The 14478-nt window shown below is 32.6% G+C and overlaps 1 long non-coding RNA gene across 3 annotated transcripts; it reads left to right on the forward strand.

The window, feature by feature from the left end:
- The first annotated feature begins 2369 nt into the window (after positions 1-2369).
- LOC139848029 (uncharacterized) lies at positions 2370-9634 on the forward strand. Of its 3 annotated transcripts, none has more exons than XR_011759793.1 (4): positions 2370-2442; positions 7895-8231; positions 8431-8977; positions 9059-9633. It is a non-coding gene; the product is annotated as an uncharacterized lncRNA (long non-coding RNA). The 3 variants fall into 3 exon arrangements; XR_011759795.1 differs by having other exon boundaries at positions 7895-8193; XR_011759794.1 differs by lacking the exon at positions 2370-2442 and adding an exon at positions 7745-7788 and having other exon boundaries at positions 9059-9634.
- Positions 9635-14478: the final 4844 nt, after the last annotated feature.

Raw genomic sequence — 14478 nt, forward strand, 5'->3', positions numbered from 1 at the left:
AACGAAACTTTGACTCAAGAATTTGGGTTCGTTATTAAGAATTGTGATGTGAAACTTTGCAGAAAGTTTACATAAATGAATCCTAACAAAACTGTATTAGTACTTTTTGAAATTGATTTCAAAATCAAGATTTGAGAAAAATGAAACAAGAACAGGGGTCCTGCTCCAGTTTCTGAATTTTTTTTTTTTTTTTGCTAAGTTAATTCAAATATAAATGATAATTGATAATGGGAAAAGTTGAATGATCTCTTTAACAACTGGATAGAATCAATTTATAAAAAAAATAATCGACAAGAATTAGACAGGAAATATTCATTCAGTACAAAAGAATAGAAAAAAAATAAAAACAGAAAGTGACATTCAACTGATTTTGGTTTTATATAAAATTTGTTTGCATCTGCTATCGAATTTTAGAGACACGAAAGAATATTAACACAGTTTTTCTGGTGATGCAAACCAGAAAGAACGTATTTTTCTCATATATATCTGTATTTGATTTTATTATATATATAATTATACATATCTGTATTTGTATCTATATATGTAAATAGACATCTGTATTTTATGTATGTATATATATTTGATTATAACCTATAATATTCATATATCTGTATCTATACCAGTATTTGTATATCTCTTTTATTTATAATATATATATATATATTTATAAATTAATCTTATTAATAATTATAACCATAATAATAATACTCTTAATATTATAAATAATAGTATTATAAATTTATAGTATAATAATAAATAATAATATTACTATTGATAATGATAACTATAAATTTATATCAATAATATTTTTAATAATAATAGTAATACTAATTATAATCATACTAATGTTAATAATGAATATAATAATATTAGTAATAATAACACATAACAATTTATATACTAATTTCATATCTATATGATATATATTTATTACTAATACTAATATTGATATTTGATATTATTATTTAATGTACTAATAATATTACTAATACAACTATACTTTAAACTTGAAATAACATATTTTGAGTATTTATTATTTATACATTTTAATATGTTATTATATACATTCAATTACCAATTATGAATAGCATTCATTTATATATATATTATATACAATTAAGTTTTAAGTATTAAGTAGATAATTATATTAATTATATATATTGTAAATAATAGCAGAGTATAACATTTAATACTTGGTTAACATTGATAAATTATGTATATTCAATCTACTCTTTATATTCAAAATAATAAGTTTTAGTCATTATAAGTTATCGTTAATAATAATTAAATCACATACTAGTACATTAATATTTAGTTTATTATATAAAATTATTTACATATATGATTATTTATATATATTTTTTGTTTATAATTAGAGGTTCGTGAATCGTCGGGAATAGTCAAAAGTCGAATGATAATTGAATACATGAACATAGTTCCAAAATTTTTCAAGACTCAACAACATAGACATTGCTTATCATATCAAATTCATACAAAAATTAAGTTTAAATTTGGTCGGAAATTTCCGGGTCATCACAGTCTGCACCATTCTTAAGACATTCATATTGTGAATATGTTGGATATATTTGATATTAGTTGTTGTTTGATGATCTAATGCAATTGCCTTCCAAAAAAAAAAAAAAAAAAACCCTACTTAAATTGAATGCTTGCAAAGTATACTTACAATCGAATTTCTAATGGCAGAAGTTTACTTTTCATATGTAGTGTATATATACTCTGAATTTTTACTAATATGTAGTATATCATAACTATCTCATTATATTGCATTTCATTTATTTTTTATGTAAGCCGTTTTCAAATTGTCGAATTGAATTAGGCATATGGGATCAATATTGAAGCCTTAAGTCAGCTTGGATTTGTGTATGAATTTTTCGCTGAGTAGATTTTCAAGCCATGTTAGCAATTTTAACCCATTTACGTAGATAAGAAGTATTGTTGTAAGGTGTTCCCTGTTCGGGTTACCCGGGAAGGGCGAGTAATCCGACCTCATACTCTAGTGTACGCAGCCCATCAGGAATACTACCTGGCTGTTTCCAACCCTTCCCTGGCCACCCCAAGAATTGAACCTGAGATCCTCTAGCAAGGATCTCAGGGCCCCAACCACTAGGCTACCTTGGGATTACGTAGATAAGAAGCATTTTGCAAAAGGTGCACAAAGATCTCAACAGAATATTGTGGTTGTAACTCGACATCTATTTGAGAATTCGAAGTATTGCTCTCATGCAGGCCATTAAAAAAGCTATGTGAGCTGTTGTCGGATGTAAGACAGGATATTCTGTTTATGTCACACTTGTGTGTAAATTCCTAAAGATTTAGTTTATTTTGTAATGCATGTGGTTTCGGAATCAGGTGCCTCAGTTAGGTGTTTAAAAGGTTGCAAGATACTCAATAAGGATCCAGACCCTATGAACCCAGTGGAGGGTAAGTGGATTAGTTTTCTTACTTGAGACATTCGTTTGCTCTGTTTGAACCAATTTAAGTTTTATCGGTAGTGTATGTTTTTTGCAATTACCGCAGCAAGCAAATTATATTGATAAAGGTAAAGGTAATGGAGTCGTTGATGAACAAGAAGAAATTTGTTGAACCAATTACAGATATGAAGGCAAGGAAATAGGTTGTGTTAGTTAAACTATATGCCTTTATATTGACATGAAATGCATCAGTATGGTCGTGTGTTTGTGTGTAATCAGATTCCAGTTTATGTAGTTGTGTTCAAGTGGGTGGTTTCGGTGACGACTGAAAAATGGTTTGGGTCATGATTTATAGTTCGGTCGAAATGGGTCAAGTTGAATCTACATTAAACATTTTTTGTTTCTTCAGAAAGTTACAGCTTTTTTGTAACAATAATCTTTATCTGTATATTCCAAAGTTAGAAGTTATCATCTTCAAACGTTTTACTATTTGGTGCGTGTCGTATTTCATCACGAATCTATCACAACTCCAAAATAATTGTAAGATCCATTTGGTGTTTTAGGTTTTCGTGAAATGATGATTATTTGTGTTTTTTGAATATTTTTGTTTACTATCATTTTAGGTTTCCTGATTTGATTTTTTCTGGTTCGATTTGATGAAATTTCTAATCGATAATGGTATAGCTGCTTTTATGATATCTTCATCTCTTAATATTATGTTATCTTCTTCTATATATCTGGTGAATAAGGATTCTATCAACAAACGGTTTCGATTTTTCTTACAAGGTTTACGTTTATATATCACATTGAATTCTCGGTTTGCAGGAAAGTTCTTAATATGTTGTATACATTTTCAACCATGGTTTAAAAAAACGTACGCCTCATACGCCTCGAGGCGCGCCTCACTACGAAATTGCAATTGACCGTTTCGAAACGCACGCCTCATTGCTGAATAAAAACGTACGCCTCACACCTACGCCTCACTACGAAAAACGTACGCCTCAATTGTTTAGAAAAAACGTACGCCCCTTAGAAAAAATAGCGGGGAAATTGGTGGCGGCAAAATTAGGGCGGCTGAATCCTTCTGTTTTTGACATGAGAAACATGATTGAATGAAATAGAAGAAAAGAGAGGAGGAAGATGAAGATTGAGAGAAAAGAGATGAGGATAAAGAAGAAAAGAGATAAGCGATGAGAAGAATGAAGGAAAGAAGAAAAGTAAATTGCAATTTAATATCTTTTGAAGTCCAATCTCATCTGTACCTACTCTATCATATTTTGACAAGATTTTGCAAGCATATCCTTTTGGTTTAGCTAAATTTGCAAGCAAGTCCTTACACTATATTACACTATTTAAAACATATATTACAGCATATATGTAATACGTAGTGTATAATAATAATAATATTGAAGAGTCCTGTTACTCATATGCTCTATAATATAATAATAATAATAATAATAATAATAATAATAATAATAATAATAAAGAAAAACAGTTAGAGATGTCAAACAAAACTTTAGTACATCTCAAACACAATAAGTAACACATACCATGCTCGATTACTTTGGTTTTCAAAACGGCTTCGTATTTTTGTTGAAACAGAGAACAATATCACCAATCATAAGCATTAGGTGCATTTCATAGACTAATTAGATAAAATACAATATTTGGATCATACTCATATAATCATCCGAAAATTCACATATAACTCAAGAGTATCTATGAACTTTGTGCTTACCCAATTATAAATATATAAACATAATTTGGATTATAAAATATGAGATATATTTGCTCTAATACCACATGTTAGACATATATTCAATAACATCATATAATTCATAATATCATCATAAAGATTAATACATCATAAAACTTACGAGAGTAGAGGGATGATGATGAAGATGCCATGAGAATAACAATGAGTGGAATATTTGATCTTCTTTCTACTTGAACCTCTCGTTTAGTGATAGACTTAGTATGTCATAGTTAAGTGTTGTTATGTTAATGTAATGGGGTGTGCCTAAGCCCCTATTTATACAAGATGTATAGGTAGGGATCAACTCCCATAACATTAAGGAGTAACATCTTAATAGTCTTCCATCAAAAGTTCAAGACTAATTAAGAGCACTTCATTATGGTGATTAAGTAGAGCCCTTATGAAGAGTTTCATAATATAAAAAGGATTAATAAGACTAATAAAGTCTTTTAACTTAATATATTAAATCAATACATTATCATGCATAAATAGGTTAGGCCATATTAATGAAGAATAAAAAGTCTATATGTAATAGTAAGTCTAACAAATGTGGCCCACTAGAGCGTGTTGAGTTATGTTGTCATGTCCTTCCGAGGATGAACCGGAGAAGACCCGAATTCTCACCCGAGGTCGAATTGGAGGTGAGCTGGGACTAACCATAAGTCCAAGTGTAGAACTCACTCCTAAAAGTTAGCTTGAAGGAGGAGGAGACACCTTGAATTATAAGCCATTACCTAATCCCGTACTTGGGAGAGGTGGGATCGTAACAATACCCTACCCTTAAAGAGCCAACGTCCTCGTTGGTCATGGCTATGTTGGTCACGGTTGGCACCCTCTTTTTGGGTCTAAGATACCACTCCATGGGTCACCACTCCGAGTAGTCGTGTCCCGAAAGATGAGGCTAGCTTCGATACCAATTGTCATGGTCTTTCGAGGACGAACCGGAGAAGACCCGAATTCTCACCTGAGGACGATATGGAGGTGAGCTCAGACTACCCATAAGTCCAAGTGTAGAACTAACTCTCAAAAGCTAGCTTGAAGGAGGAGGGGACACCTTAAGTTATAAGCCATCACCCAACTGTATGGTAGAGAAAAGACTATCTACATCTAACCTTCCCCATACTTTACTGTGGTGGAATCGAGTATCGTTGTTGTTGTGTAAATTGCATATTACATTCAATTATACTTAACAGTACTAGTGTGAATCGTTGCACGCTACATCTATGCCCAACGTGTAATATTGGTCATAATGGAGGCACAAGTTTTCCAGCAAATTTTCACCTAGCTCTATTTGAGTTATCTGTCGTGTATTGTATCTCTTCGTGCATGTAACCGAGAGAAATTTTTTGTTTTATGAACACTCGCACATGGTGTTGATATAGGAAGGGTTATTGCATCTCTTTGTGCGAACACGTTCACATCATCTTATAGTACCGCCAAACAAAATGCATCAGGAAGGTTTTTGGATCTAAAAATGGTGACTACTTTCTTGATTCCAGGTTGTAACCACGAAACAAATAGATGAGTACTAAAAAATTTCATAAAATCCGTTATGTTTTTAAACCAAGCATCAAATGTTTTATAATGCTCTTTAACAGTTCCAATTTGCTTTGGAAGATCGTGGAGAATCATTTATCTTTAATTGTTGATGAGAATTTGTCGAATTGCTTCAATGGCATCCGTTTCACCTTGTGTGCTGGGACTGGGGGTTAGGTCATGAGTTCGAGCCTCGCTCTGCCAATCCTATTAATTAATCTACATGAAATATGGATATTCAGATTGACCTCAGGGGTTTTTTCTCCCGGATTCATTCAGGAATCAAACTCGGTCCGCCTGCCCCTCGGGATGGTTAAAGAATCGGGTTCCTGTAATGCTATTCGGGTTTCCTTCCGAACTCGTGTGTGTGTGCAAATGATGTATGTTTTTTGCAATTACCGCAGCAAGCAAATTATATTGATAAAGGTAAAGGTAATGGAGTCGTTGATGAAAAAGCATATCCTTTTGTTGAACCAATTACAGATATGAAGGCAAGGAAATAGGTTGTGTTAGTTAAACTATATGCCTTTATATTGACATGAAATGCATCAGTATGGTCGTGTGTTTGTGTGTAATCAGATTCCAGTTTATGTAGTTGTGTTCAAGTGGGTGGTTTCGGTGATGACTGAAAAATGGTTTGGGTCATGATTTATAGTTCGGTCGAAATGGGTCAAGTTGAATCTACATTAAACATTTTTTGTTTCTTCAGAAAGTTACAGCTTTTTTGTAACAATAATCTTTATCTGTATATTCCAAAGTTAGAAGTTATCATCTTCAAACGTTTTACTATTTGGTGCGTGTCGTATTTCATCACGAATCTATCACAACTCCAAAATAATTGTAAGATCCATTTGGTGTTTTAGGTTTTCGTGAAATGATGATTATTTGTGTTTTTTGAATATTTTTGTTTACTTTCATTTTAGGTTTCCTGATTTGATTTTTTCTGGTTCGATTTGATGAAATTTCTAATCGACAATGGTATAGCTGCTTTTATGATATCTTCATCTCTTAATATTATGTTATCTTCTTCTATATATCTGGTGAATAAGGATTCTATCAACAAACGGTTTCGATTTTTCTTACAAGGTTTACGTTTATATATCACATTGAATTCTCGGTTTGCAGGAAAGTTCTTAATATGTTGTATACATTTTCAACCATGGTTTAAAAAAACGTACGCCTCATACGCCTCGAGGCGCGCCTCACTACGAAATTGCAATTGACCGTTTCGAAACGCACGCCTCATTGCTGAATAAAAACGTACGCCTCACACCTACGCCTCACTACGAAAAACGTACGCCTCAATTGTTTAGAAAAAACGTACGCCCCTTAGAAAAAATAGCGGGGAAATTGGTGGCGGCAAAATTAGGGCGGCTGAATCCTTCTGTTTTTGACATGAGAAACATGATTGAATGAAATAGAAGAAAAGAGAGGAGGAAGATGAAGATTGAGAGAAAAGAGATGAGGATAAAGAAGAAAAGAGATAAGCGATGAGAAGAATGAAGGAAAGAAGAAAAGTAAATTGCAATTTAATATCTTTTGAAGTCCAATCTCATCTGTACCTACTCTATCATATTTTGACAAGATTTTGCAAGCATATCCTTTTGGTTTAGCTAAATTTGCAAGCAAGTCCTTACACTATATTACACTATTTAAAACATATATTACAGCATATATGTAATACGTAGTGTATAATAATAATAATATTGAAGAGTCCTGTTACTCATATGCTCTATAATATAATAATAATAATAATAATAATAATAATAATAATAATAATAATAATAATAATAATAATAATAATAATAATAATAATAATAATAATAATAATAATATATTTTTCACAAATGCCTCATATGCTCCATAGTATAATGAACTTATAATTTTATATGTATTTTTTTAACTCCGCCTCGAATGTACGCCTCGTTTCGCCTTGAGGCGTACGCCTCGCCTCACAAAGAGAAAACGCCTCGAGGCGCGTTTCCATTTTTTTAAACCTTGTTTTCAACCCATAATGCTCATCGATCGTTGTTACTTCATAAGAATATACGGTTTTTAACAATGGTTATTTCTTGAATACAATTTCATGATTCAATTGATAACATCGTTTCATGATTTAATAAGGTTTGATTGAGTTTAACATGTTTATTGGACCTCTAATTGTTTGCAGGATTAATTTAGCAAACGAAGGATGTTTTGAAGATGATGGGATTGTTAAATGGAATTAAAAATTTGTGACCGTATGTTATTTGAGGGGTTTGAAGATGGGGGTGTTCATTATTGGGATAAAGGTGAAATTGCAGTATAATTTAGTACCATTATCTGAGACTGATCATGGGAAGAAGGGAATGGCTTAATTTAATTATGCAGAATTGTAAAGCACCAATTGTTGCATCAAATTAGCTTTTTTATGCAAGAGTTTGACTCAAACAGGAGGATTGCTTAATGACGCTGCAACCAGAACACGAGGTACATGTGGTACATATCAGTTATCTGCTATTATAGTGGTAATATTGATTATTGAACAAACATGTTTTGATGTGTTTATCATAAAGAGATCATAACTTTGAACTTTTTGCATATGGTTTGGTTCCTAACAGGTTAAATTAATAGATATCTACAAAAAAAAGTCTCGACGTTCATTTCATGTCCTATTTGCTTATTATATACAAAAACAAATTTGACCCGATTGCTTATCGTCTTTAGGTAGCATTAAGGACAGTGTGGAAAGCTATTTTTCCTCGAGACGAGCTTCATGGTCTATATGTGTTAAGCGGAAGGAAATATGGTGGCATGGAAAATATTCTTCCTCTGATTTTCGATAAAAGATAAACTTTTTATCCTAATTTAGATTCAGCATTTTTTTAATTTTTTTTATTTTATATATTCTAACGACCTGAATTTCCATCACATGGGTGGAGGTATATCTAATTGGAGAACAAATGGGTGGGAAGTTGGGTCTGGCATAATGTTCTAATGGGGAAGGGGATGATGAATTAACAGAACTTGACAATTTGTTGTCTTTGGTTTCTTTATGTGTTGATAGCAGGGACACGTACATATGGAACATGGATAAAAGTGGAGAATTCAATACCAAAAGCTTGGCGACTGCGATTAATGAGAAGATAATAGCATGGCCGCGAACAAAGTGGAGAAACTCGACGAGATAAGCTTCTTCCTCAAAAGGTTGAAATTTTAATATGGAGAGCAAAAAGAAGACTGCTACCGGCAAGAGTGGATCTTGATAGAAAAGGTATTAATTTTAATTTGGTTAGGTGCCCAATGTGTGACGGTGCTATTGAAACGATTGAGCATACTCTAATATTTTTGTCAGTACGCAATGAATATTTGGGAGCATGTGTATAAGTGCTAGGAGTATGGAAATGTGATCAATATAATATGCGTTCAATGGGGAGGGATGGAGAAGGAAATCGAGCATGCTCAATCAAAAGTTCTTGGGGCAAAAATGCTTGAGCGATCCGGTGCTTTTTCATGATATACAGGTTAAAAGTTTTTGAATGGATATTGAGAAGGTAAAAGAAGGTTTGATAAATCTGGGAATGAATGAGACGATAACTTGATGACCAAGAATTTGAGTATATAGTATGTGTGAAGAAATCTTAGAAATTAACTCAAGGGAAATTGTTTTGGACGTGTAAGGGAGTCATCCAAAGATCAGCCTGATTGAGTAGTCTTGCTCCTATATTGTGATGTAATATAGGAGTTAAGACAATGAACGTTAATGCACACAAGTTCATTCAATATTCATAAGCAGGATGAACTCATCAAATTTTAATGGTGGATATATCAACACTTTAGAAAATATGTTTACATAGTGCTTTTGTTTCTCATTTGTCTAGATTTTCTCTGATTTCGATAAGTTAAGTTATTTAAAGCCGAGCTGCAACATGTAATGCAAATACTTCACAGCCTGCATCTTTAGAGGTGGATTTTCTAATCTCCATTTAGCAAAGACAAATGTTTGTATGCTAATCATTTTATGTTTAGCTTTAATATTGTTACGTTTATTCTTTTTAATGTTAGTATGCTTCTAATGCCCCGTTTAAAAAGAAAAATGTGTGCTTCATGTTAATTGTTTCCGGAAAAGCTAATGGTCTTATTGATGGTTATCAATGTGTAAAAACTTATATTTCTTTGCAAATTCAACTCTAAACTAATATCTAATATCTATTAGTACTACAAACTAAACGACATTAATAGATTAATATTATATTTTCTTTTACTTTGTAATCAAACGAACATATTATATATAAAACTACTCTACTGGAACCATCACATTTTCTTTAACGTTCATACAAAAGTGCCCGCGAAATCGCGGGCCTTAAGCTAGTTATATCATAATAAGTTATTAATAATACATTTTTAGAATCATGTATGATAAAATACCCGCGAATGTGCGGGTTATAAACTAGTTGTTAGTAACAATAATTATCAATTAATGTAAGTTACATATAACGGTTTTAATCTCATTACACATAATGTAAAATTATATGTATTTGATACGATAAGCGATTGAGATCAGTTACATGATTTTGAAAAATGAAAAGACACTAAGTTTGGTAGTAATAATATTTGGACATAAGTAAATGTATTTTCATAATGCAAAATAAGTGTCCATGATTTCTCAAATTACATAACGAGACAGTAATCAATTCAATTATTTACAATTTACTATTAAGAATTATGAATCACATAGTTAATAAACATTTCCCTTTAGTTTTCAAAATAAAATAAAACTTTAAACGACGAGCAAAGATCTCATGAATATTTATAATCACAAAAAGTTTTGACATAAAACAAGACAATAACACATGTTATACTTATTTGTCATCAAAATCAAAGGCAAATCTTAATTCAGATAACTTGATAAGCGTTATAGCAATTATATTAAAATCAAACAAAAACAGTTAGAGATGTCAAACAAAACTTTAGTACATCTCAAACACAATAAGTAACACATACCATGCTCGATTACTTTGGTTTTCAAAACGGCTTCGTATTTTTGTTGAAACAGAGAACAATATCACCAATCATAAGCATTAGGTGCATTTCATAGACTAATTAGATAAAATACAATATTTGGATCATACTCATATAATCATCCGAAAATTCACATATAACTCAAGAGTATCTATGAACTTTGTGCTTACCCAATTATAAATATATAAACATAATTTGGATTATAAAATATGAGATATATTTGCTCTAATACCACATGTTAGACATATATTCAATAACATCATATAATTCATAATATCATCATAAAGATTAATACATCATAAAACTTACGAGAGTAGAGGGATGATGATGAAGATGCCATGAGAATAACAATGAGTGGAATATTTGATCTTCTTTCTACTTGAACCTCTCGTTTAGTGATAGACTTAGTATGTCATAGTTAAGTGTTGTTATGTTAATGTAATGGGGTGTGCCTAAGCCCCTATTTATACAAGATGTATAGGTAGGGATCAACTCCCATAACATTAAGGAGTAACATCTTAATAGTCTTCCATCAAAAGTTCAAGACTAATTAAGAGCACTTCATTATGGTGATTAAGTAGAGCCCTTATGAAGAGTTTCATAATATAAAAAGGATTAATAAGACTAATAAAGTCTTTTAACTTAATATATTAAATCAATACATTATCATGCATAAATAGGTTAGGCCATATTAATGAAGAATAAAAAGTCTATATGTAATAGTAAGTCTAACAAATGTGGCCCACTAGAGCGTGTTGAGTTATGTTGTCATGTCCTTCCGAGGATGAACCGGAGAAGACCCGAATTCTCACCCGAGGTCGAATTGGAGGTGAGCTGGGACTAACCATAAGTCCAAGTGTAGAACTCACTCCTAAAAGTTAGCTTGAAGGAGGAGGAGACACCTTGAATTATAAGCCATTACCTAATCCCGTACTTGGGAGAGGTGGGATCGTAACAATACCCTACCCTTAAAGAGCCAACGTCCTCGTTGGTCATGGCTATGTTGGTCACGGTTGGCACCCTCTTTTTGGGTCTAAGATACCACTCCATGGGTCACCACTCCGAGTAGTCGTGTCCCGAAAGATGAGGCTAGCTTCGATACCAATTGTCATGGTCTTTCGAGGACGAACCGGAGAAGACCCGAATTCTCACCTGAGGACGATATGGAGGTGAGCTCAGACTACCCATAAGTCCAAGTGTAGAACTAACTCTCAAAAGCTAGCTTGAAGGAGGAGGGGACACCTTAAGTTATAAGCCATCACCCAACTGTATGGTAGAGAAAAGACTATCTACATCTAACCTTCCCCATACTTTACTGTGGTGGAATCGAGTATCGTTGTTGTTGTGTAAATTGCATATTACATTCAATTATACTTAACAGTACTAGTGTGAATCGTTGCACGCTACATCTATGCCCAACGTGTAATATTGGTCATAATGGAGGCACAAGTTTTCCAGCAAATTTTCACCTAGCTCTATTTGAGTTATCTGTCGTGTATTGTATCTCTTCGTGCATGTAACCGAGAGAAATTTTTTGTTTTATGAACACTCGCACATGGTGTTGATATAGGAAGGGTTATTGCATCTCTTTGTGCGAACACGTTCACATCATCTTATAGTACCGCCAAACAAAATGCATCAGGAAGGTTTTTGGATCTAAAAATGGTGACTACTTTCTTGATTCCAGGTTGTAACCACGAAACAAATAGATGAGTACTAAAAAATTTCATAAAATCCGTTATGTTTTTAAACCAAGCATCAAATGTTTTATAATGCTCTTTAACAGTTCCAATTTGCTTTGGAAGATCGTGGAGAATCATTTATCTTTAATTGTTGATGAGAATTTGTCGAATTGCTTCAATGGCATCCGTTTCACCTTGTGTGCTGGGACTGGGGGTTAGGTCATGAGTTCGAGCCTCGCTCTGCCAATCCTATTAATTAATCTACATGAAATATGGATATTCAGATTGACCTCAGGGGTTTTTTCTCCCGGATTCATTCAGGAATCAAACTCGGTCCGCCTGCCCCTCGGGATGGTTAAAGAATCGGGTTCCTGTAATGCTATTCGGGTTTCCTTCCGAACTCGTGTGTGTGTGCAAATGATGTATGTTTTTTGCAATTACCGCAGCAAGCAAATTATATTGATAAAGGTAAAGGTAATGGAGTCGTTGATGAAAAAGCATATCCTTTTGTTGAACCAATTACAGATATGAAGGCAAGGAAATAGGTTGTGTTAGTTAAACTATATGCCTTTATATTGACATGAAATGCATCAGTATGGTCGTGTGTTTGTGTGTAATCAGATTCCAGTTTATGTAGTTGTGTTCAAGTGGGTGGTTTCGGTGATGACTGAAAAATGGTTTGGGTCATGATTTATAGTTCGGTCGAAATGGGTCAAGTTGAATCTACATTAAACATTTTTTGTTTCTTCAGAAAGTTACAGCTTTTTTGTAACAATAATCTTTATCTGTATATTCCAAAGTTAGAAGTTATCATCTTCAAACGTTTTACTATTTGGTGCGTGTCGTATTTCATCACGAATCTATCACAACTCCAAAATAATTGTAAGATCCATTTGGTGTTTTAGGTTTTCGTGAAATGATGATTATTTGTGTTTTTTGAATATTTTTGTTTACTTTCATTTTAGGTTTCCTGATTTGATTTTTTCTGGTTCGATTTGATGAAATTTCTAATCGACAATGGTATAGCTGCTTTTATGATATCTTCATCTCTTAATATTATGTTATCTTCTTCTATATATCTGGTGAATAAGGATTCTATCAACAAACGGTTTCGATTTTTCTTACAAGGTTTACGTTTATATATCACATTGAATTCTCGGTTTGCAGGAAAGTTCTTAATATGTTGTATACATTTTCAACCATGGTTTAAAAAAACGTACGCCTCATACGCCTCGAGGCGCGCCTCACTACGAAATTGCAATTGACCGTTTCGAAACGCACGCCTCATTGCTGAATAAAAACGTACGCCTCACACCTACGCCTCACTACGAAAAACGTACGCCTCAATTGTTTAGAAAAAACGTACGCCCCTTAGAAAAAATAGCGGGGAAATTGGTGGCGGCAAAATTAGGGCGGCTGAATCCTTCTGTTTTTGACATGAGAAACATGATTGAATGAAATAGAAGAAAAGAGAGGAGGAAGATGAAGATTGAGAGAAAAGAGATGAGGATAAAGAAGAAAAGAGATAAGCGATGAGAAGAATGAAGGAAAGAAGAAAAGTAAATTGCAATTTAATATCTTTTGAAGTCCAATCTCATCTGTACCTACTCTATCATATTTTGACAAGATTTTGCAAGCATATCCTTTTGGTTTAGCTAAATTTGCAAGCAAGTCCTTACACTATATTACACTATTTAAAACATATATTACAGCATATATGTAATACGTAGTGTATAATAATAATAATATTGAAGAGTCCTGTTACTCATATGCTCTATAATATAATAATAATAATAATAATAATAATAATAATAATAATAATAATAATAATAATAATAATAATAATAATAATAATAATAATAATAATAATAATATATTTTTCACAAATGCCTCATATGCTCCATAGTATAATGAACTTATAATTTTATATGTATTTTTTTAACTCCGCCTCGAATGTACGCCTCGTTTCGCCTTGAGGCGTACGCCTCGCCTCACAAAGAGAAAACGCCTCGAGGCGCGTTTCCATTTTTTTAAACCTTGTTTTCAACCCATAATGCTCATCGATCGTTGT

Source organism: Rutidosis leptorrhynchoides, chromosome 5 (genome assembly GCF_046630445.1).
Source record: "Rutidosis leptorrhynchoides isolate AG116_Rl617_1_P2 chromosome 5, CSIRO_AGI_Rlap_v1, whole genome shotgun sequence".
Lineage (NCBI taxonomy): Eukaryota > Viridiplantae > Streptophyta > Magnoliopsida > Asterales > Asteraceae > Rutidosis > Rutidosis leptorrhynchoides.